This window comes from Gouania willdenowi, chromosome 7 (assembly GCF_900634775.1).
Source record: "Gouania willdenowi chromosome 7, fGouWil2.1, whole genome shotgun sequence".
NCBI classification, from domain to species: Eukaryota; Metazoa; Chordata; class Actinopteri; order Blenniiformes; family Gobiesocidae; genus Gouania; species Gouania willdenowi.
In genome coordinates this window covers 2,646,721-2,672,085 of record NC_041050.1, presented here as the reverse complement: position 1 = coordinate 2,672,085, position 25,365 = coordinate 2,646,721, and the positions used below count along the sequence as shown (strand labels likewise).

Below are 25,365 nucleotides of genomic sequence, written 5' to 3'. Positions count from 1 at the left end.
TTTTAATCAATTCAAATTGTCCAAATAACTCAATTTTCCTGAAATAACTTTACATAATTTCACCTAATTAAATAAAAATTGGTCACAAAATCAATTAAATTTAAAAGACAAAAATCCTGCAGAGACTGAAATCTGTCACTTATTGCCTGGATATGTATGTACTTTATTTATCATTTATACGTCGTGTAAAGTGCAAACTTCTGGACAATAATGTTGAAATAAAAGAACTTTGGAGAAGTGAAATGAAAAAATGTAGAAAAAAATGTAGATATTTTATATATATATATATACATAATATCTACAGTTTTTCATTTCACTTCTCCAAAGTTCTTTTATTTCAACATTATTGTTCTTAATTTTGTCAAGAATATAAATCCCTGTTTGAGAGTTTTTAAGAGAAACTGGATTATTCAAGAAGAAGAAGAAGAAGAAGAAGAAGAAGAAGAAGAAGAAGAAGAAGAAGAAGAAGAGTGAATATTATTAACAGTCACCAGGGGGCGCCATCACACTCTTGTTTAATGTAAACATGTTTGTGGATCTAAAGCGTCTCTGAAGTTAAAGGTTAAACAGGTGAGTCTGTGCATCAGTTTTACCATTAAAACCACTAACATCAGCTCCAATCTTTACCTTTCTACATCTGTACCAGGCTAGTATCTGCTTTTACTGGTTATTCCTCTGCTTAGTAGTGAACCACACGAGGAAGAATCAAAGGAAACTTTTCACGTAAAACACGTGGTTCATTGCGGTTTACTCTGTTTAAGCAACACCTCTGTTATTTTAAAGGTTTGTGTTTGTCTGTCTGTGAGCAAAATTTCTGATTTATATGTTATGCGTGATTAAAAATAAATAAATAAATAAATAAAATTAATAAATAAATTAAAAAATTTAACTTGAGGTGAACTAATCGCTGGAAAATACAACATCGGAAAACAATAACAAGGAATAAATATTTGTTCCCTGGTAAAGATAGTAGCTCAGTAGTAACAACTGGTACAATGATAAAAATGGTGATATTAAAGTATAGCCTGTGATGCAGAATAGTACAGGTACACATTTACTCTGTCTCTGAAATGTTTCAAGATTTAATTAAATTTTTTTTTTTTCCAGATTTAGTATCACCCGTTCTTTTTATTATTGTTGTTTAATAGTTACTTTACTTCCTGTTCTGCCAAAGTACCTGTGAGCTCCTCCCTCCCTCCTGCTAAGCAGTGGGAGGAGTCAGTTCCATAATGAACCTTTATGGAGTTCCTGTTGTAATTATGTTTAATTGAATGTGTCCAGGGCCCAGTCCGTCTGTATCAGAAGGTCGTTTGGAGGTTAAGTGCTGCGCTCCAACATACTGTATACTCCAGACATAATTATTGTCGATTTATTTTGATGCACAGCAGCAATAGCAGAGCAGATTACAGTAAATAATGTAGTGCTAATAAAGCTCATCTGTTATCACTGAGGTGTTGGTTTGTTTCCAGCAGTCTGTACCTTGCTATCACAGCATCTGTATCGGGTGTGAAGGCGTCAGCTCTGGGTTTGTCTGGTTGGTTTCACAGAAAAAACAAGAAGTTTATGTTGCTCATTTTTCACAAGCACTCAGTCTGAGAGTGAGAGTGGTATTAATGTATCATCAGACCATTTACTGTCAATGATCCTTTTCCTGCTGTTTGCACTATGCACATCAGCACCGTGCAGAACTACCATCTTTTAGAGCAGAGGTTCTCAACCTTGGGGTCAGGACCCCATTTGGGGTTGCAAGACACTTGGAATAACCGTTTTTTTTTTTTTTTTTTTTACCATTTTTCTGCAACTACACCAAACTTGCCATATTTTAACCTATTTTTCTCACTCTTTCATGACATATTTTTGCTCCTTTTAATTAATTTTTTCTACATTATTCCCATTTCTGAAACTTCTCCATCATCCTGCACATTTTTTTCCACTTTCAAGACATGTTCAGCACTTTTAAACCCTTTCCACCACTTTATCACCTATTGTTACATATGTTGACCCATTATTGTCACGTTTAGCTTTTTCCTGCTTATTTTTGCCAATTTAACCACATTAATAATTTGTCATGCTCATTATTTGCCAGTTTAAACTGATTGATCCTACTTTTTAAATTTTATTACCCCATCCCACAGTAAGAATGACATAAAAACACTTCTATGCATCCGTCTACGGGAATCTACATCCCACAATGCAATGTAGGAAACTTTCCGACAATGTCAGTAAACAAAAAATACAAACTTTCAAGCAGCAATGTCAACCTTTTACAACCTTTTATTTTGAGCAAATAATCTTGGATTATTAACGCGTCACCTGACCTGTGATCATCATGATGATCCCTGTGGGTTTATTCCTGTTCTCTTTGTAACGTCTGCAAAGAGAAACCAGACGAGTTGAATGCCAATATAGTTTGACTAAACCCATCCAAAGCCTGTCAGTATCTGTTTGGGATTTTGACTAATTAGTGTTATGGCAATTATTATTTTAATCATCATATCATCAAATGTGTGTTCATGTGTACAATTTGTCATGTGTTTATACACAATGACTGCATTATATCGTTGTACTTTTGAACAGAGATGATGCTCCTTTGCTGAGTCATGTTAGATTAGAATACCCGCAGTACAGACAGATTGTGCTGTATTCACAGGAATCCAGGGAACGTTTCGTCCTGACAGGCGGGCTCACCTCTGCCCGTTCTTTTTGTCAAAAAAATGTGATTGATTGCATTGAGAGACCAGCTGACCAATTCCACAGTTTTGGTTTTGGATAAAAATGCACAGTCTCGTACTAGATCCACAAGACACAAGACAAAACAGAAAGTTGTTTATTTCCTTCCGATTGGTCAAAAGTTTTCATTACAGTTTTTCCAAATTAATTCGCAAAAAACAATTCTTATTATAATGTACATAATATACAAATATTTTAAGTGCCATTAAACAAAGTGACTGTACAAAATATATATGAATTCATTTGTTGTTCTTTTTAAAACTTTTAAAAGATATGTTTTTGGCGCTGGAGTCGTGAAACCATATTGAGATTTTTAATTTCATTTAATTTTTTAAATCAAATAGTTTTCCTGTGCTTTGATTCTAACATATTACTGTTAGTTTCATGTCACAGATAGTTAGTTCTACCTCAGGTGTGTAGTGTAAGTTTTCAGTGAAATGGTCCCAAACTTTTGAGACTTTAGGTTGGTTCTTCTTCTGTTGAGCAATTCTTCTTCACATTGTAAATTGTCACCAATAAATATGACATGTTTTTCATAACATAAGTTGAATTATTTTTCTTATTTTGCACAAGGAATGATTATTGAGTAATGTTACATGATTTTTAGCATTGTCGTATGTCTACTATGGAATCAGAATTTAAAAAATAAAACGCATTACTTATGTTTTCACTTTTTGACCTTTTGCTTGTGCTTCCTTACCTTTTTTTTTTTGTGATTCTCGACCTACAAAAAATAGTTTTCAACATACAAACAAATTATTTTCCTTTTTATTATAGTTTTTTTGTAAATTATTTTCAAATACTTAGAGTATTTCACTTTTTTTCACATTTAGTTTGACCTTTTTTTTTAATTGTTTATGAATGTTAATCCTTAGAGACTATTTTCCCCTACTTTTCTAGAATATAATTGATGCTAAATCTGAATTCTACACCCACACAACACGTCCATATTAATAACCATCATCAGAAACAAAAGAGCCCTTTAAATGGCACACGGCAGACAAATGATTGTCTGCACAGAGGGCAGAGAGAGCTGTCACATACATCTATAATCAAACACGTTCATTCTCAGTTAATAGCAGATGCGTCTTCTCATGACTAAAGTCGACTGACAGGAGAACAGGAGCAACGACGGAGCACAGAGGGAATTTGGCTCATGAGGAATTTATTTTACAACCATGAAATGTAAGGTTATGTTTTGAATCATAAAAATCAAAACAAGACAAAACTCCACTCCATCCTTACTCTAATAATGAACTCTGACTGAAGAATCAGTTAATATTCAATGTTTAAACCTCAGCATTATTTCCAGTCTCATTAGAATCAGATCTAATGTCACACAGTTTGAGTTAAAGCAGGGGTGTCAAAGCTTAGTTCAGGGGCCAAATACGGACCAAGATTAGTTTAAGTGGGCCACAGATTTTTGGTGGGGGTGAAAAGAGTAAATTCAACATTAATGTGCTTTGATTTACACTTCCACATTAAAATGATTTACAAAAAGAAGTTAGAAAGTATGTTTAATAAGATACAGGATGATGGTCTACCTGCTGGGCATTGCTGCCTAACGCACCTCCACCGGTGCTTCCCTTGCAAATGTATTAATCTGACACCACACTGGGCGTAAATGGGTCATCAGCTGGGGACCACCAGTCATAGATGTTTTGCTTCTTTAACCCCAGTACATCTCCTGGTGGCGGAGCGATGGCAGGCAGGGATCTCTCCCTGCCACCCCCTACTGATGCCCTAGGTGTTATCAGCCCCCCAACTCTTGTGCTTCCTCCTCAGCCATAGCCAAAAGCTGCCCCTTTCCGCCTCTTCCGCCAGTTCTTTAATGGCTTTTCGACACCCTGCTCCTGTGCCTCCCATATTGCGCAGTAGTCGAACCATTGAGGACCCGACGAAGCCCCTGCATCCCACTTCGACGGGGCACATGATGGCTTTCCAGCCAGCCTCCCTGCAGTCTTCGACCAGGTCTGCTTACATAGACCGCTTCCGCTCGTTGGCAGCCTCCATACCCTCTTCCCAAGGAACAGTTAGCTCCACCAACATAATGGTGGCTCTGACCACATGACCAAGTCTGGCCTGAGCGATGTTTCTGCTACCTCCCTGGGGAACTGGAGCTGCCTCCCCAGGTCGACCCTCATGGACCACTCGCTGCCAGGTGTGATGACTCTTGACATACTTCTCTGGCGAGGAGGATTGACATTTTCTCCGGCCCTTACGAACAGGATGGGTTGTCTCGCTGGAGCCGAAGGACTGCTGTTAGCCTCCTGTCTGTATAACTCTGCCACCTCTGACAACTTCCTCAACACCAGATCATGTCGCCACCTGTAGCGGCCTTGGGACAATGCTATCTTGCAGCCCGACAGGATATGCTGGAGGCTTGCATTGCTGGTACTACAAAGGGGACAGGTCTCTTCAGCACCAAACCACTGGTGGAGGTTTCTGGGACAAGGTAGGGTGTCATAGGTGGATCTGATTAGGAAGCTGAGCCTGGCTTGGGGGATCTTCCACAGGTCAGACCATGACAAGGACCTGTCTGTGACACCTTCCCATGACATCCAGCCTCCCTGCCAGCTTTGCGACACCGCTTTGATATTAAGGCGCTCCTGGTCGGTCCTCGTCACTTCTGCCACCACCATGGCTCTCCGCTCTTCTTTGGAGGCTTTTGACCAGAAGTGGGGGTATATGTAAGTATATCAGTCCCTGCAGGAAATTCACTTAAATTTCCCCGATTTCATAAAATCGGGGAAATTTCTTCAAACAATTTGAGGAAAATGTGCCAGGTTTTGGGAAAATTGAGTTCTTTCAACAATTTGAGATTAAAAAACGAGTGCTGTCATGTGATATAATAACAAATATTGTGGCTTTTAATTGAATATCATTGAGTTTTCTACTATAAATATTATAAATATTTTTTTTGTTTTTGTTGTCCTGTCTTTATAATGAATGTATTCTACATTGTCGTGCTTTTGTGTTTTGTATAATTTCGATTCTTTAAATGTCTTGTACATATAGTGGAATCGACAATAAAGCTGACTTTGACGTTTGGTGTATTTAGAGGGGCTGATTATTATACAACCAAATTAGTTTATTTTTACGAAATGTTTCAGGTTTTCTTTTTAATTTTTATCGTTTTTACCTTCAAGCAGGCCAAATTTGATGCTCTAAAGCAGTGGTTCCCAAACGGTGTGCCGTGGGATTTTGTGACAACCATACTGTTGCGGCGATCTGGCCGAGTGCTGTTTGAAACCTTGTTTATGTTTTTAAGGGTGAAAATAAGTTAGCATTTAAAATATAGCAAATTTTTCTATAATAAAATTCAGAGTGAAAATAATTAATTTATGTATGAAAGTAGTATAATGTAAGAGTATTTATGTTGAGAAATTGTTAAATTAAAATTGAAATTGTAATATCTATAATTGATATAAACATAAAGAAAAAGGTTTCAGGTTTAAAAGTAGTTTTTTGTTTGGTTAAAAACTAATTTTACAGATTTCTACCTGCACTGATTTAATCAAAAAAAGTTACAAATATAATTTTACCAAATTAAATGTACTGACCTGAAATTGTGTTTATTTGTACTTACCTTGTTTGATGAAAAATGATAAACTTATTAGCCTTGTGTTTTATGTTCAAAGGTTTTTCACATTTCTTGTTACTGGAAAGAATAAAAGTAAGAACGAGTGAAATCCTGAATCTGGTCAAGTTCTTCTTTTTTCAAGTGTGGGAATCCATGACGTCATAAAGACACTGGGCACATACATTATTGTTGCAATATACAACTACACAACAATAATTACAATTTCATTTACTACTTTGTATGCACTCATTTCATAATTCAGAGGGAAACTCTACACCTAAAAAATATTCTTGAACAAAAAACAAAACAAAAAAATAACGCAATATTTTGCTGTTGCCGCCGTTGTGCAGGCAGGATTCTTGTACGGTCGCCTGTGGCTCAGGTGATAATGTGCATGATATGAGTGATCACGTGTGTTATAAATAGAGGAACCTCTGGGTACCTCACAGCACGATACGCGATACACAGCCCACGATAACGATTATCTCACGATATGACGATACTGCGATTATCGATTTATTGGTCAGAAATGACATAACAAGAAAAAAAAGATTAAGCGAAAAAATAAAATATTTTATTTTATGTCTCTGAAAGACAATGGTTTTATTATTTTCACTTTTTCAAACTAATCTTAAATTCAAAAAAAAAAAAAAGAAATCGATACTTAGCGCGAGCATATCGATAATCGATCGTGCGAAAAAATATCGCGATATATTGAGATATCGTCACACTCCTAGTTATAAAGGCTATTTTGCACAATAGATGTGCCTTCAGATTTGTACTTTTTCTTTGGTGCACCTTGAGCACAGAACGTTTGGGAACCACTGCTCTAAAGGGCCGGGTTTGGCCCCCGGGCCTTGAGTTTGACACACGTGTGTTAAAGGAAGGTCCATATGTATTGAGTCCATATTTAATCAAAGGAAGATTGATTTTTTTTTTTTCTCCATCAGAATATGTGAGCTATGTATATCACATGGCTGAATGTACTATTCTCACATGTTTCAACTCTGTCTCATAGCAACAGTCTGGTCGCCATAGAAACGGATGTAAACCTTAAAGGATTTTTATAATGTGTTTTGGTGATGAGAGGGATTTTATTAATAGAAACTGCTAATTTAAGAATGCTGTGTTTCCTCGTTCTACGATTTAAGGGAGTTTCTCATGAGGATGTTGGTTCAACTGTAACTAGTTTATTAAAATGCTTTAAAGTTAAACACTTAATAAACTTAAAGATGGTATTAAAGGTGAAAATCTCAGAAAGACTATTCTATGCAAACTTTTCCAGTGTGGTTGCAATGCAAATATTGAGGATTTGCAAACTAATTAAAACATATGATCAGTGATAGAAAGTTATTAAACAAAAGAAAAAGAAAATTCAACATGATATTTTTAAATGTAGTTTAGAATAATGATCAATCTGAGCATTAATGCAGGATCAAAGTGTTTTGTTTTCAGAGTCCTTTTTTATATTTTAGTTGTCTTATTGTATATATTCTATTCATTTCATGTATTTTTGTTGCCATCTGGTGTGTATTTGGGATTTTTCTTTTGTCTTTTTGTATATTTTTCTGTTATATTTGTGTATTTTGTAGTCGTGTAGTGCGTTTTTTTAATTTGTTGTCCCCTTTTCTGTAATTTTGTCCATTTTATATGCATTTTGTTTTTTATATACATTTTGTGTAGTAATTTTATGTATTTCTGTTGTCTTTTTGTGCTTTTTCTGTACTTTTATATGTTTTTCGGAGCTGTGTTGTTTTGTGCATTCTTCTGCCATTTTGTGTGTTTTCTTGGGACAGAATTTTATCCATTTCTGTTGGAGGAAATAAATGAGTTATCGATAGAATAATAACAGTAATTTTCAAACAGCAGACTACATAACACTCCATGCAGCGGTTTGCTCCAGTTGTCAATATATATATTATATAAATTTTTTTTGGAATTGGTTGTCTTTTTATATATTTATCTCTCTTTATTTTGCATTTTTGTCGTTTTATGTGATTTTGTAGTCTTTTTGTTGTCCTTTTGGGATTGAGAGGTGAATTAGAGGTCGACGATGGTCGGATGGCCACCATCTGTATTACCAAATTGGATATTTTGTCATAACTTTGGTTCTATTTGACATAGAAGCATGGTCTCAGTTGTGAATTATAGGTTTTCAGGGTCAAAGAATTCAATAGCATATCTTAAAATACTGTAAAATTGAGCTCAGAGCATGATCCAAGACCACCATCCTTATTTTTGAATTTCAATCTCATCATAACTTTGGTTTTGTTAGACGTAGAAACCTGGTCTTTGTAGGTTTTTGGGGACAAGGATTGTGATGAAATGGTGGCCATCTTGGATTTCTTGATATTTTTTTAGAGTGTGAACTATTGGTTTGCCAGCGTGGATCCCATTAAAAATGGATTCAGCATACTCAAAAACCCATTTTACACATTGTCATGCTTTCCTTCAGATGTGAACTTCTATTTGACATATCTATTACCAGCCCACTGATCTTCTATTTGATTAAGAGTTTTCTGAGAGTACTAGATGCTGCAGATATTGTATGATAAGACATAAGATGATTTCCTAGTGTCTGTCTCTAAATGATCAACTGAGCATCAGAAGCCCTCAGGTGTGTTTATAGCTACATGTACAAATCCCAGTCACCACAATGACCTGTCAAGAGGATGTACAAGTACTCCAGTTCATATTTCTCACAACTCCCCCATCAATTTGATGTCAGTGTTTCCACAGGGATGATTTTCACTGCCAAAGGTCACCAGCTGCTCACCATCAGCACGATGACACTCTTCAGATGGCCAAGAATCTTCCACTTTCCTCTGAAAAGTGGAAAAATCCACAAAGTAATTCATCCAAGGAATAAAAATGGACTTAACGCAGGCTTTGAGGAGGATTTGCAATCTAAGTAGAACACGATCAATGATAGAAAGAGATTAAACAAACATGTAAAAGATACTTGAGTCACATTTTCAATGTTCATGTCAGCATTTATGATCAATCTGAGCATTTATACAGGAAAAAAACAAAGGGTTTTGAGGCGTTTTATACATTTTTGTTGTCTGTTTATTAAAACACAACATTTAAACAGATTTATTTGGAAGAAGAACATTACAATTATTCAAGTGGATTGTCATTGAATCTGTCACAAATTCAATGAATCTAGAATATTTGCAGTGGTTCATGCTTTTCCCATGCTTGTAGAACACAATGGAAGTCATTTTTACCCTGAAATTGTTAAAAGAAATCTGATTTTTCCAAAGTCCTGCTCAAACCTCAAATTGTTTGACTATATCTCCCAAAATTAATGAAATATAGTCACTACCTGTCACCTATTGCTTGGATATTGTCAGTGCCTTATATATTAACTACATACCGTACTTTTATATAATTTATATAAGAAAATGCAAAGTCTGCTGCACCTGGTTTTCGTCCCCAGGTCCTGGACCAGGTCTCCTCACACAATAGGACTGTTTGGGATTTATTTCATCAGTTTTCTGGTCCTGTTCATGTTTTCATGCAGACTGTGGATGTTTTAGCTTGTAAAAAGCTGCTCACGTTTATGTTTTGTTTTGTGGCGTTACGGTCCAAATAGTATCCAGATAAACTTGTGACTAACTATCAACTGTGAGGAACAATAGATGTTAGAACTTCTACCATTTGACACTTTTGCAAAAACAATTACACAGCTTTTTTTGAGGGCAGGAAATATATTTATTTTGCACGTTATAATACCATAATACAGCTAGCCACTAACGGCAGCCGTCAACACGCACGGAAGTTGATCACAGGAAACGAGTAGCACCAGTAAAATCATTACACCACCTCTGGTTCCTTTAATTACATATCGTGTGTGCTTTTTGTAACATCCATCTTTTGTTTTGATTTATTTATGTATTAATAACGTTTCTATTCACCAGTTCATCAGTAATGTGACTTATGCGTTGCTTTTTTTTTTGTATGAAAGGACTCTATTTCCGGTTTAGATATAGAGTCAAATGCGCTTAAAAAAAAAGACAAACAAACAAGACAATATGATATGTTTCCATTATTATTTTGATTTTAAAACCAATCAGAAATACACCTGGTTTCAAATATGCAATAGTCACAATTAATAAAATAAATGTATTTATTTAATTGCATTAACACAACATGCATTGCTCGCTTCTTGTAGTGTTGACCTTCGACAGTATGTGCAGACAAAGTAAAAAAAGAAATACACCGTTGTTTAGTATTTGGTTTTTCGTTTAATTTGGTTTTGAAACAAAATAACCAAAGAACGAATTGTACACGGATTATAATGGTAACCCCTTTAGCAATGCAGAAATGCTAAGATTAGCATGTTGTGGAAGTTCAGATAAACTGATGCAGGTCAGACTGAGCTGGTTTTCTCTGGAGACGAGGCAGAGAAAAGTAATTACACAGCCATGAAAGCATCATACTTGTTATTCGGAAGCAGCAGCAACATGTTGAGAGAAGCTCCTCGCGAGGCTAAGACCTTCTGCTATTTTTGGTACTGAGAGTCATGTGAACTTGTAAAATCCAGGCGTGTGTTACTGTTACACTGAGGCTATGATATCACCCTGCTGGATCCTCTGCTTTGTTTCAGCCTGAGACGCTGAGATAATTGTGGTGTATTTAGCAACAGCTGCACATCACCAGAGATGTCTGAGGATTCTCACAGCTTTGTGCTTGTCTCATTGTTTTTCTCTGAGATTTGAATGTTGGATAATATGTTTTTATTGAGTGAAATATTGTGGGGAAAAGTATCAAATGTATAATGTAGTTACTCTCACCTTGTATTTTGAACAGGTTTGCAGACGTTAACAATGTAAACGTAGCAGCTCTGTGATGTAAAGAGTACTGATACAGTATATCTACTCAAGTAGAAGAACTGTTATTGATTGAAATTGAACTCAAGTTCAAGTAGAAGTAAATCATACACAAAATAATCAAGTACAAGTAAAAAATAGCTTGATTAAATAGTTCCCCAATTAAACATTTCTAGTTACTTTCACCCCCCACGTTTATTGTTGGTAATAAATCTTTACGGTTCCCGTACATACAGTAAACATCTCATGTATAAACTTAAAAATAAAAGACCAAATCTTGGACAATTGGAACTTAATGTTTTTCCCACAAATGCATCTGTATAAAATAAAAGGATGTATTTTTGTACTCGTCCTGTGTAGTTTGTGAGTAAAGTTTTGTATTTTTGATGTTATTTTTTTGTTGTCGTTTTGTATATTTTTTGGTCATTTTGTGTGCATTTGTTGTTTTCTGTTTATTGTGAGTCAATGAGTGGATTGTTGCAGGTATTTTGTTTGTTTTTGGAGTCATTTTGTGTATTTCTGCAGTCATGTATGTTTTCTTGTCATTTTGTGTATTTTTGTAATGACCTTTTGTGTTTTGTGAGTCAGTTTGTGTATTTTTGGCAATTTTGGTGTATTTCTCATTGTGTGTTTACTTCCCAACATATGTACTGGCATACAGTAAACATCTCTAGTATAAACTTAAGAAAAAGACCAAATCTGGCACGATTGTAACTTCATTTATTTTCCACAAAGGCATTTGTATAAAATGAAAGGTTTGTAAAAAAGTACAAATTTGTTTTGATAAAATAACACTAATACATTATATTCAAAATAAATACAATTCTCAGGTTCTAAGTATGGCTACTTTTATGAACTTTAAAATGGTGCAATGTGTGTGACAACATAATAGGCAGAAACCACAACCTGAACTATAGAATGTGGTGTTAATCAGAAATTAAACTATAAACATATGGATTATATTAAATGTGACTTGAAATCAATATTATACTATGGTTTAAGGTACCATTTTTTTAAATAATTTACTCAGTAACGGTTGAATGTAGAAATGTCACAAATTACTTCTATTAAAACATACCTAAGTACAAATGAAATGACTGATTTAGAAATATACACCAAAAAAGTACAAGTCAAAGCAACTCAATTATAGTAACGTGGGTGTTTGTAAAATTGTAATCCATTACTTTCACCATTCGATTGTTTATCTGGGAGCTGTTTTTCAAAAACTTTAATCTGGATAAAATTGATCCCTATTAGATTATAGAAAAAGATCTGCTCTACATCCTATCTGGTGGACATGTCAGCTCCTCAAAACTGGAAAAAAGTGTCTTGAAAATGTGTTGAAATGACATGGAATGACCTGTAGTTTATAAATATGTATTATTATTATTATTATTATTATTTGTGAATTCATAAGCAAAGAGGCTCGTGACCCACTGAAGGTCTTTGAATCACCTTGTGGTCCTGACCCACCAGTTGACAACCTCTAACTTATGCATTTTAAAAGTAAATCTGGATGCAACTTAAAGTGTGGATTATCTCTGTATTCTGTGCTTTTTTTTCTCCAAATATAAGTTCCTGAGTTTTCTGCAGGTTTCTTCCTGTAAAAGTGAGTTTTACCTCTTTATCCTGCTTTACTTTTGCTAATAACACTTTATGCTAATCAGCTAATGACAACTTCCCACTGTTTTAGTGCAATGTAAAAGTCTTGTGAGAGGTGATGATGATGATGATGATGATGATGCCACAGTTAGAGAGCTATTAGTGTGAAACACTTACCTATTACTAGCCTAAAAAGATATATAGATAATATAGTATGATGACCACTCACCTCTCCATCATCTACTTCACAGCTTTTAAATCTTTTTTTACGCTAATGTGTGCTACTCTGTTAGCTATCATTCTGAGAGGAGGCCGTTAAGAGTTGCTCTTATTTTAGAAACCAATCCAAACCCATCACACAAAAGCCTGGACACATTACCTGGTAATAACATTTTGAAATGGAGGCCTTTTATGAGATAAAAATGGGTTTTGGTGCATCTAGAGAAACAATGTGACCAATGCCTACATCTCTGCTTTATTTATTCCCTCGGGGTAAAAGGGGTGGGACTTAAAGCTGCCAGAGATATTTGTGTATTTATTTTTTATCAGATAAAGACGTACCGTCGGCCTTAAAGATCAATAAATCAAAGATTTGTTTTGAAAAGAAGATGTAAAAGGTTAAAATTGCCGCGTAAAGTTTATCTCCACTGTGAACTTGCGCATTGCATTGTGGGATGTGGAGTTCCGTAGACCAGTGGTTTTCAAACTTTTTTGGCTTAAGTTTCACTTATTTCTGAATCCAAGTCAATCCTTTAGTCCGACTACAAAACTATTTAAACACAACTATAGACCATAATGATGGAACAAACAAGTGAGAACACACATTTTAAAGAACGTCATTTTGTAAATAAGTGGAAAGAAACAGTATTTAGTGCAGTGGTTCACAACCTTTTTTGGATTGTGATTTATATTTCACAAAGTTAAAGTACGGAAATACAGTTAAGATTGCGTGCCGAACAAGAACAATAGAAATTTCAGGTGACCACATTTAAACTCATGACGACCCCATGGTTGAAAAACACTGATTTAGAGGCTCCTGAATAGATTTATTTTATAGTTCTTATCGTTTCTGGTCATCTCATGCCTGGGGTTGGACCAAGACTGACACTTTATTCATTTTCTGCTCTCGCTCTCTCTCTCTCTCTCGCTCTCTCTCTCTCTCTCTCTCTCGCTCTCTCTCGCTCTCTCTCTCTCTCTCTCTCTTCAGTACCCCCTGTAAGTTTTCAGTGAAATGGTCCCACACTTTTGACACAGAAGAAGAACCACTAGGTTGGTTCTTCTTCTGTTGCGCAATCCTTCTTCCCAAAGCGACACTGCGCTCAGTAGTTCATGTATGGTACTGCAGCAAAAATGAAGCAGAAATATTTTTGTCATGAATTTACAACATTAAACAACGCATTGACGGAAATGTTTTGTAGTCAACATTATCAATTATGTTACTAATCATTTTTGCATTATTATGTATATGTTACACACATTGTGGTTGGCGCGAACCTGGAGACGGTCTATTTTTCATTTGCCTCCCCCGCTGGCAAGAATCTCAAACTCCATTTATGATTTACATACTTGACTTGTGGTTAAACTCCTTTTTGAGGACCTAAACCTCTGTAAACTCTGTCGTCAGCGCTCAGGGCCACTGTTCTCATAAATGTAGCCAATTATGAATAGACTAAGGATCAACTCTGAGTGTATGAAAACTGCTCATAGTTTAGTGTTTGTGGCTGTAATGTGTGTGTTTCATATGAGATTGGAGTTGGCATTGTGCTGTAAGAGCAAACACTGAGACCTGACAGCTGTCAGAAATAGGCTGAGGTCACAGACGCCTCCCACACAATCCCACACTGTCATATTTTGTGTTTCTCGCTCTCCTGCTCAGCGAGGGCAGGTCTCCGCTTATTGTCTAATCCTCCCCCTCGCCTTTCATCCGCCGCACGCTGGATATCTTTACGGTCCCCGCGCCCTCGGAGAAATCACAATATTGATACTAGCCTGGCAGATGTGTCAAAAAGATGTTCACTTCTGGAAGAAAGCATCAAAATGTGTACATGTTGGTTTTTCAGTATGCTGAATCCATTATTTATGGTATCCACGCTGGCAAACTAAGGGTTCCCATTCAAAATCATGAAATCCAAGATGGCCACCATCCATATTGCCAATTTTGATATGTAACTTTGGTTCTATTTGACAAAGTAGCATGATCTCAATGGTTTTCAGGGTCAAATAATTCAATAATATATCTTAAAATTCCGTAAATTGTGCTCGGAGCAAGATCCAAGGTGGCCGCCATCCGTATTGTAAATTACTATAACTTCATGTCTGTTTCACGTAGAAACATGATCTTTGTAACAAAATGGTGGTTATTGGAGACGAGGATTGTCCGTCTCGAGACCAGGAACCCCCACTGTAGCTGAAGGTGGTTGAACACAGACATGAACACTGAAGTCATGTGGAGACAGGACCATCTAAGGGGGAATAAAGGGGAAATATTTTTGGGGTCCATCCATAAAGTCAGTAAAATGATGGTCCATTGTTCTATGAATCTGTGATAACCACATTTATTTATTTATATGAATAATATCCACTGTTATCCAGGTATGTTTATTATTTGCATCATAGTATATAGTCATCTTAAAGATGTAAATCATTGCTTTAATCAGAAATAAAAATGGGTTAAAAGTGATCAAAAATGTTGTAAAAAGGAATTTTAAAAACCACATAAATTGGTGAAAAGATGTTTATACAAGTACCAAAATATAAGGATAAAAATACAAAAAATGGTTAGAATTGTTCATGTTGGCTTCAAACTGGCAGAAATGGGTAAATAAAGGAATTTAAAAAGTAAGAAAAACATGTTTAAGCTAGAAAATAGTGGGCATGACAAATTGTGAATAAAATCTGATGAAAAGAGGTTAAAAGTGACAATAATGGGTCAACATATGTGACATTAGGTGGAAAAGGACTGGAATGGGTTTATACGTGCAGAAAATGGACGTGGACGAAATGTGCGGAAAAGACATTGAAATTTGGTGGAGAAGTGGCAGAAATGGGAGTAATTTAGCAAAAATGCATTAAAAGTGATGAAAATAGGTTAAAATATGGCAAGTTTTGGTGTAGTTGCAGAAAAAGGGTCAAAATAAGCAAAAATGCAAGTGCCTGTATTACTATGCATTATTAAATTATGACTAATTTGTTTACAAAAAAATGTTGACAATCATGTTTTTTGGCACTAATCTGTGGGACAATACATCATTGAGTAAAATGTATTATTGTCTCAGGCCTATGCAGGACTGCAGCCCTCTAGGAATCAAGTAATGGACCTCTTTCCAACTAGTTTTGCAGGAATAAACAATTTGAATGTTAAAGTGAAACTTCTGATTTATGATTACGGCTTGTATTAATATGTTTTTGAGGCTAAAAATGTAAAATGACTTGTTGCGTTGTGGCACAGCCAGAGATTGTGTGCGAAACTTACAATTTCTTACTCTGCATTTTTTTGATACATTGAGATAAAGACAATACTCTTTACTTTATGCAAACCTAGGGCAGAATAGCTAAAGAAAATTGGGTTGTTGCAACTTAACCTGCACTGGTTCACTAGTTTTCTATGCCTCTGCACGTCAGCCTATGAGAAATCTAGATTCAGGGATAGAAAAACTGGGCATCACAAGTCAAATCAGTTGCTTTTCTTTCTGTGATGCTGTTTTGTTTGGATAAGTAAAAACAAGGACATGCTTAGCTTGATTTTTCATATTTCTAGCTGCTTTTTCTCAGCGTGACTGCAGTTCAAACATTGCGCTATGCTAACAAAAGCAGATAGTAACAAAGAAAGCAATTTCCAATGTCAATAGGAGGGAACAGCAGCTGCTCAGCCAATGCACTTGTGTGAATGAAGTAATTAAGGCCTGATCAAAGTGTTTGTTTGAAATGAGGAAAAGGTTGCAAAGTGAAACTCTGACTTCTTATCAGATATTTCTTCTTCCAACTTCAACCTTTTCCCTTTTTTTGTCATAAATGATGTTTGATTCACTGGTCTGTCTCACACACTTCGGTCTCAAAACATTGAGAAATTTTTACCATTGTTCTGTGATTATTCAATAGTCACTGTAAATGTATAGTTTGATCGGATTAATACTTTTTGAGGTCTGGACAATTTAGTGAGAGGGGTATGTGTCGATTTTTGCCCGTCCTTAATTTTGTTCCATTTTCAGCTTCCAATATCTGAGGAACTACATCACATAGGAAACTGAAATGTAGTTCATTAATACAGCTCCACCTACTCTCTCAGAATATACAAAAATATCTGCTATACATCCTATCTGGTGGACATGCCAGCTCCTTTAAAATTAGAAAAAAGTGTCCTGAAAATGTGTTAAAATGACGTGGAATGAATCATCTGTTTCAGATGTCGTCAAAGGAAGCTAAACACACCAAAATAACTGAATGGCCTTACGTCTAAGACCTAATAATAGAACTTTGTTTCTAATTTGTGTCAGAAATGTTTTAATCACAATCACTCCCATTTATTTCCACTCCAATGTTACTTATTAGTTTAGTAGTTTTCAATTTCAATCCTATGTTTTAGTGCTTGGTTAGGTTTCATCCAGTTCTTTGGAAGTTATGACCTTATTCCTAAGAAGTTATCAAAAACTATCATTTTACTATATCACTATCAATATATTTCAGTCCACATCATCCTGAAGCATACAAGTCTCCCAATCTATAATAATCTATATTAACAGGCTTTGTTATCAATTTCAGATCTGGACCTGGTCATACACGTGTTTATATCATCACGCATTGACTATTTAAATCCAGAGGAGACCTGGTGTTCCAGGCTGTAGCTCCCAGACTCTGGAATAACCTGCACCAGTCTCTCAGCTCAACTGTGTGGTCACTTAAAAAACTGCTAAAGACTTCACTTTACAGTAAAGCTTTTAGTTAACTGGATTTTAATTTTTATTTATCATTTAATGTTGCTGTTCTTATGATATTTATGCACTCTTGTTTTATTATTCTATTGTGTTGCACTTGTACTTTTACCACAACTCTGTACAGCACTTTGTGATTTTATCTGCAAAAAGCGCTTTATAAATAAACTACTTACTTACTTACTTATTGTAATTCTGTTTTTACTTGTTTTAATAAGTCAACCCTAAACAGACTCCAGATTGTTCAGAACGCTGCTGCCAGACTTTTAACCAGTGCTCCCAGAACATCCCACATCACCCCCATTCTTTCTACTCTGCACTGGCTTCCAGTTAAGTTTGGAATAAACTATAAAATCTTAGTTCTGACGTTCCGAGCGTTACATGGTCAGACCCCTCAATATATCTCAGACTTGTTGTGCCATTACACTTCAGGGCGAAGCCTTCGGTCTTCATGTCAGGGTCTCCTAAAGACCTCAAAAACTAAATTTAAAACGCGAGGAGACCTGGTGTTCCAGGCTGTAGCTCCCAGACTCTGGAATAACCTGCACCAGTCTCTCAGGGAGCTCAACTGTGTGGTCACTTTTTAAAAAACTGTTGAAGAAAAAGCTTTTAGTTAACTGGATTTTAAATATGTATTATCCGTTTACGATGCTGCTCTTATGATGTATATGCACCCATGTTTTTTTTATTCTATTATGACATTGTATTTTCACCACAGCTCTGTACAGTACTTTGTGATTTTATCTACAAAAAGCGCTTTATAAAAATAGCTGCTATCTTATTAGCCTTGGGTTACCTGTAGGTTCAGCTAGCTATAGCTAATGTAACAGTTTGTTTTATTAAGATCCCCATTAGCTGTGGTAACACTCTTATAGCTTAAGGTGGATATGAAAAATTTAGTATAATATTAGAAAACTTACCCAGCAGTGCAGGAGCATTACTGGTCTGGTATGTTTTTGCTTCTTATAGTTGTAATGTCCACTTTGTTGTTTATTTTAATATGTTGAATATATCCTCCATAGCGTGTTGTAACCCCTTTTAATTGGATCTGGAGGATATTGCGCTGGTATTGCTCTAAAACGAGTCACTAACGTGCACCGGGAGACTTTTATTTACGAGACCAACTCAGGAACTTCACGGACATCACAAAAGTAAAAAAAAAAAAAACACAAAGCAGATGCATATGTTGTATAAAGTGAATCACTGTCTGTGCTGTGCAGTAAACCCAGGACTAGTATACCCAGCATGCAGCAGGTATGAAATGTTAACATTTAAAAGACTCTTTTGTACCTACGTATTTCCATCAAATTTAATTGGTTTTAGTTTGTTTTTTATCTTAGCCAGGTTTACTTTACTCAATTTTTATTTATATTTATTTCTAAATTGTAATCTAATCCTTTATTTGTATGTTTGTGTTCATCTCTAGCTGTTACATGTGTATTCATTGTATGTGGATCTATTTATTGTTGTCAAGGGCAGCGACTTGTATGAATCGTGAGTCAATGACAAAGTTTATTATGTTCCGTTCTATCGCATGTTTTCTGTTCTTGTGTTGCTTCTTTTATAAATGCTAAAGTTTATTGACTTTCAATGTGTTTGTGTTTTCTATAGGCCACAAGCTTTTTGACCTTTTTTTTTTTTTTAACTTCATAGCTTATACCAGGGGTGTCAGATATGGACCAGTTTAATGTCAAAAGAGCAATTTTAACATTATTGTGTTCTAGTTTTCAATGTCAGTCCCTGCAGTGTCTTCACTTAAAAAATTATTGGTTTTGTAACCATTTTTTGTGGAATTTTGCGGAATTATTTGTGTGAAATTGTGAGAAAAATTTAGATTTTTTTTCTATAATTTGAAATAAAAAATTACTGCATTCATGTGACGTAAGCGTGAGAAAACTTTGAACTCCTAAAAATGTTGTGAAGTTTGATTGAATTTGGATATTTGAGAGATCTACAACTAGAGCTGGGCGATATAGACCAAAAATCATACTGTATCTCAATATTTTTTCTCAAAATAGCGATATACGATATAAATCTCAATAATTTTCATTCAAATGAAGTCTTACCAGAAATACAATTCTTGGTTAAATTTGCTGATACAGAAGACCACACATGCACATTTATTAACGAACAGTTGCACAAAATGTGTCACTTGTCCATTTCTCCTATAAAGGACAGCACGTGTGAGTGACTTCTTTAGTGTGGCTTTCAGGGGAAGGTGTGTGTTAGGACACACTCTGTAATCCATCTAGCTGAGCTTTTTATGCTATTCTGAGAAGTAATGAAAGCAACAACTCAATAAACTATAATTTACACAATAATTCATGTTTTCTCTATCATTTCTCTTTTGTGGGCTGAATTGGATGCTCTAAAGGGCCAGATTTGACCCCCGGACCTTGAGTTTGACACATGTTGGTTATACAAACACTGCCATTCAGTCATTTTAAGCAGCACCTCACATCTTTTAAATACCATGCTGCCATCACCATGGACGTGCTGATGTTAACGCTCCTTCGTGTTGCAATGTAATGGAATCCAACAGTATCAGACTGGATTAATGAGACCATGAGGATTATTTAAGCGCACAGCAAAGAACTTTGGCCATCATTTTGGAACAAAACAATGGGAAAATGTCACATCCAGGGGTCGCTCCCTTGGAAGGCTTTTCAGAAACTGTACGTCCAGGTGGAGCCTCAGGGCTTTGCCAGGACATTTAGAGTGATTATGTTTCTTAGCTGGGAACGCCTGGGGATACCCCTGGAAAAGGTCTGGCTGGGTGTTTCCTGCTAAGGCTGTTTCCCTGTGACCCAAATCTAATTACAAGTTTGATTTTTCTTCCCTTAAAACCAAGGAATGGTTGGGAAATTCTAGATAAAACAACAATTTAAAGCAATTTATGGCTCAATTGGTTCAGATGATAACCCTGTCGTATTGGGTTGTTGTGACAGAGAATGTTTATGATAGGGCTGGGACTTTAATGTGCTAGTAGCGATTAATTAATTACAGAATGAGTTTGGATGAACTACGGCTGGGCCCGCGGAATAGCACGTACCGCCTTCAAGAGAATTCAGTCAAATGACTCGGTTTCACTGACACGCACTCATAGAATATCCATGTCAAATTACAGCCCGAGCATTAACAGAGGAGTAGTCATTTGAAAAATTAGGCCCCTGTAAGATATGTTATAGTCTGTGTGGTTTTTATTACTTTATTAGTTATAGTTAAATGATTAAACGATAGTTAGAATATGAAATTATCCATGATTAACTGTGTGTGTGTGTGTGTGTGTGTGTGTGTTTGCAAAACATATCCATTGTCCACCATAGCTGGTTTAAACTAGTTTGGGCCAGTGTGGGGGTATGTGACCCACTGCAGGGACATATGAGCCTTTTTCTCCCCCAAAGTTTTCGTGTTACCATATATGGCATTAACCCTGCACCCAGAGCGCTGTTGCACAGCCCTCTGGGTGTGGTCTATGTTTTCTATAATAAATACCTGGTTCTGAGGCATCACCATCAGAGCAATCCAACTTATATCGGACTTTTGTGTCTCTTTTTGTTGGGTTTTTCTCCGAGCTGCAGCTCGCACCTCTCTGCCTCTGGTCGCCTTTTAAGTCAGATAGTGTTTTTCTCCCTGAGTTGTGATTGCAACGGTCTTAACGTATTTAGACCCAACATTCACATTTTAGCAACGGTCTTAACGTATTTAGACCTAACATACACTGGTGCCGCAACCCGGGACCTTACATCTTTTCGTCTGGATCGGTGCGGGCGCAACCGGACCATTAGTAAAACTGCCGGCACCCCCTCCTTTGCAGGGGTGGTCACAGCTTGTTCCAGCACCGACCCGGACGGGGAGTGACGGGTCCCACGAACCAGGGAGAACACTGACGAGGTGAGAAGCTGTTTCTTTTCACCATAGTACCCGTGACGTACAACGGGGAGTGAAGACCGTGGTGGGTGACGTAAAACTCACACGGCGTGGTAAAGGGACAGAGGGCAGACGGGAGTTGTTGTGTGTTGTTTCTTTGTGTGTTGTTTCTTTGTGTGTTGTTTCTTTGTTTCTTTTCACCATAGTACCCGTGACGTACAACGGGGAGTGGAGACCGTGGTGGGTGACGTAAAACTCACACGGCGTGGTAAAGGGACAGAGGGCAGACGGGAGTTGTTGTGTGTTGTTTCTTTGTGTGTTGTTTCTTTGTGGTGTTTCTTTGTTGTAACGGTGTCTGTAAATCCCGTGCTGAGAACATGGGTAACGCGCAGCGTAAAGCATTGATGGAAAATAATGATGTGAAATTCATGCAGAGAAAGTATCCCGGTAGTTGTTGCTATTTAGAAGATTGGTACAAAAATTGTGGGTTTGCAGGGAAGTTAGCAGCAGCTAAAATACAGCCTTTTGATGAGACCGTGTGTGTACCGCGTAGAGTTGAGGAGACAAATCAGCAACAGAATGGGGCCGCAGGGGGTTTACAAGAGGGGGGAGCAGTTGCAGGACAAGAAACAAAGGGACCTGTGACTAGGGCGACTTACACAAAACCCCCAAGCCACGAAGAAATAAGTGCGTGTCGTCAGAAATCAGACGAGACGCCAATGGAATATCGTGCCCGTTTAGAAACGGTTTTTAGGACTAATAGCGGGCTTCCTCATTCTCCGCTGGTGGATAATCCATACCAAATACAGCTAAAAATGTGGTTAATTAGTGGTTTGTTGCCAAACGTGTCAGATTTCATAAAAGCAAACTGTGTCACACACCGTACCCTCACTGTTCCAGAGCTAATGGAATGGGCCGAACATGCTTATGAAGTCACTGAAAGAAAGAAAACAAAAACTGAATCAGCTAATGTTAATGTATTGGCTGAGGCCATGGCTGCAGCTCTAATGAGCGAACGCTCAGGGTTTAAAAGACAGGGAAAAAAGCCATATCGTACTAGAACGCCTGATGAGGAATAAAGCCTGTAATTAATGATTTACTGACTGCAGGCGTGTTACAGGAACATGACTCAGCTGAATGCAGCACCCCCATCTTCCCTGTAAAAAAGCCACAGGGGGGCTGGAGGATGGTACATGATTTAAGAGCAGTAAATCAGGCTGTTAAATCACGAGCTCCAAATGTACCAGGCCCACACACATTGTTAAATGAATTACAACCTCATCAAAAATGGTTCACTGTAATTGATTTAAGTAATGCATTTTTCTCCATTCCTCTTCATAGTACAGCGCAGGGATGGTTTGGATTCACATAAAACAAAATGGGTGACTGAAGGTGCTGTTAAAAATGACTCTGGAGTATTTATGTTAAATGACAAGCCGTGTTTGCCTAGATGTATGTTTGACGTCGTTGCTAGAATGAGCCATGGGTTGGCCCATGTCTCAACAGGAGGGATGGTAGATATAGTCAAACAGTCATTTCATATACCACTAGGACTCCAAACCCATTTTAAAAACTTTTGTCGTCAGTGTATCATCTGTTGTCGTCATAACCCTCAGGGTAATGTTACCAGTGCTAAAGACCCTCGAACCCCTAGGTCAGGCTGCTAAACACCTAAACACGAATGATGTCCCTTGTGGTAATTATAATGGTCCACCAACTAACACCAAAGGTCTACCATCAGTAGACATAAACCATTGTGCTACCGTTCAGAACGTTCGTACGGTTGTCCCAATGTTTGCTAGAGACGGTGTTTGGTTGAAGTGCGGTGATAAAGTTTATCCTTCCCCTCCAATTAATATGTCAGCCGTTTGTGTACCAGTAGCAGTCACAGATGGGTCTTTCATAGTTCATATGACAATGCCTAGTCGTTCTCGTCGTGAGATTATAACCTTCACACCTCATGATGCAATATGGGGCTCAGATGTCCCTCCCGAACATAGATATTGGTCAACTAGTCAAAAAGTCGTTCATGCTCTTTTCCCTAATATAGGCGTGGGTAAGAATTCCCTTATGGTAGAGACCCTCCAATACCGCTTTCACATGCTTCTTAATGCATCTTTAGCTGTTAATAACAAAATGAATGCTAGAACAGCGGCCACCGCGCAAATGGCTATTCAGAACCGTATGGCTTTAGATACGATTTTAGCTTCCACAGGTGGTGTGTGTGCTATGGTGGGTGCTACCTGCTGTACATACATACCTAATAACTCCTCGGAGTCCATCGAAGACGCCCTGCAAACACTCCGCAACCTGGAAGGTGCCATGTCAGCTGACGAGTCCAATGTCCATTCATCCGGGTGGGACTGGCTGTTCCAAGGCTCCTGGTTCCAATTCCTGCTACGTCTGGGTCTCCCTCTTCTGGCTGTGCTGCTGGTCGTTGGTCTTGCCTGCTGCTGCATCGTCCCCTGTGTGAAGAAAGGCATAGACAACATGATCATCGGTGCTATGCAGGTTCAGGCCTCCCCAGAGTACCAACTCCATGTTATGGGTCTCTCCCCATCTGCCCCATTGATGGACTAAGACCCTGCCACACCTTCCCATCATCACAGTGAGCGGTAAAGGTTCACTGCTACTGGAGGGTTATGTGCTGGTAACCTCTGACCCTCCCTTACCAACTCCAAACACACACTGAGACCTAAAGCCCTATTTTCAACACCATGGTTTTGGGTCATCAGTTGTACATACACCCTGAACTGTCTCCAGATCACCGTGGATCAGAATCGATGTTCGCCCCAGCAGGGGGGGACGGTGGGGAATTTTTCCCGTACTAGCTGTCGGGTTTTCGCCCCACCTCACGGTGGTCATCCCTGTTGTTTTGGTCCTATGATGGCACCGGGTAAACCTGTGAAGACGCCCGTCTGCTTGATGTTTTCCAAACCCACAACAGGGCGGATATGTAAGATATGTTATAGTCTGTGTGGTTTTTATTACTTTATTAGTTATAGTTAAATGATTAAACGATAGTTAGAATATGAAATTATCCATGATTAACTGTGTGTGTGTGTGTGTGTGTGTGTGTGTTTGCAAAACATATCCATTGTCCACCATAGCTGGTTTAAACTAGTTTGGGCCAGTGTGGGGGTATGTGACCCACTGCAGGGACATATGAGCCTTTTTCTCCCCCAAAGTTTTCGTGTTACCATATATGGCATTAACCCTGCACCCAGAGCGCTGTTGCACAGCCCTCTGGGTGTGGTCTATGTTTTCTATAATAAATACCTGGTTCTGAGGCATCACCATCAGAGCAATCCAACTTATATCGGACTTTTGTGTCTCTTTTTGTTGGGTTTTTCTCCGAGCTGCAGCTCGCACCTCTCTGCCTCTGGTCGCCTTTTAAGTCAGATAGTGTTTTTCTCCCTGAGTTGTGATTGCAACGGTCTTAACGTATTTAGACCCAACAGCCCCCAGGGGCCCCCGTGACACATGCGAAGTAATGGACTCCATTCATATATTGATATGTGTCAATGATTTGGTTCCACCAACTGTCGCAATATTTGACTCACAAAAAAATCAGAAAACAACTTAAATGGAAATTGCTAAAAAAAAAGAAGGGCCCCTAATCGAATTATGCGAGACATAATCATAATCTACGTTGAATTACCTTTGAAACAATATATCACTTGACTGTGTTCCCATAAATTTGGAAATTACCGAAAATGGGGGATGAGCCCCATTTAAAAAAAAAAAAAAAAAAAAAAGCGTCTCATCATATTCATTCTGATCTAACAAGAACTAACAGAGGAGTAGTCATTATAAA

The 25,365-nt window shown here is 37.5% G+C and overlaps 1 protein-coding gene across 1 annotated transcript in view; it reads left to right on the top strand.

Moving 5' to 3' along the window:
* Positions 1 to 544: 544 nt before the first annotated feature.
* Positions 545 to 25,365, top strand: part of kcng1 (potassium voltage-gated channel, subfamily G, member 1) — a 58,814-nt gene continuing 33,993 nt past the window's right edge. The window contains exon 1 of the mRNA XM_028453914.1: positions 545 to 570. The gene's annotated coding sequence lies outside the window, so the exon portion shown is untranslated. The remainder of the gene's footprint in view (positions 571 to 25,365) is intronic.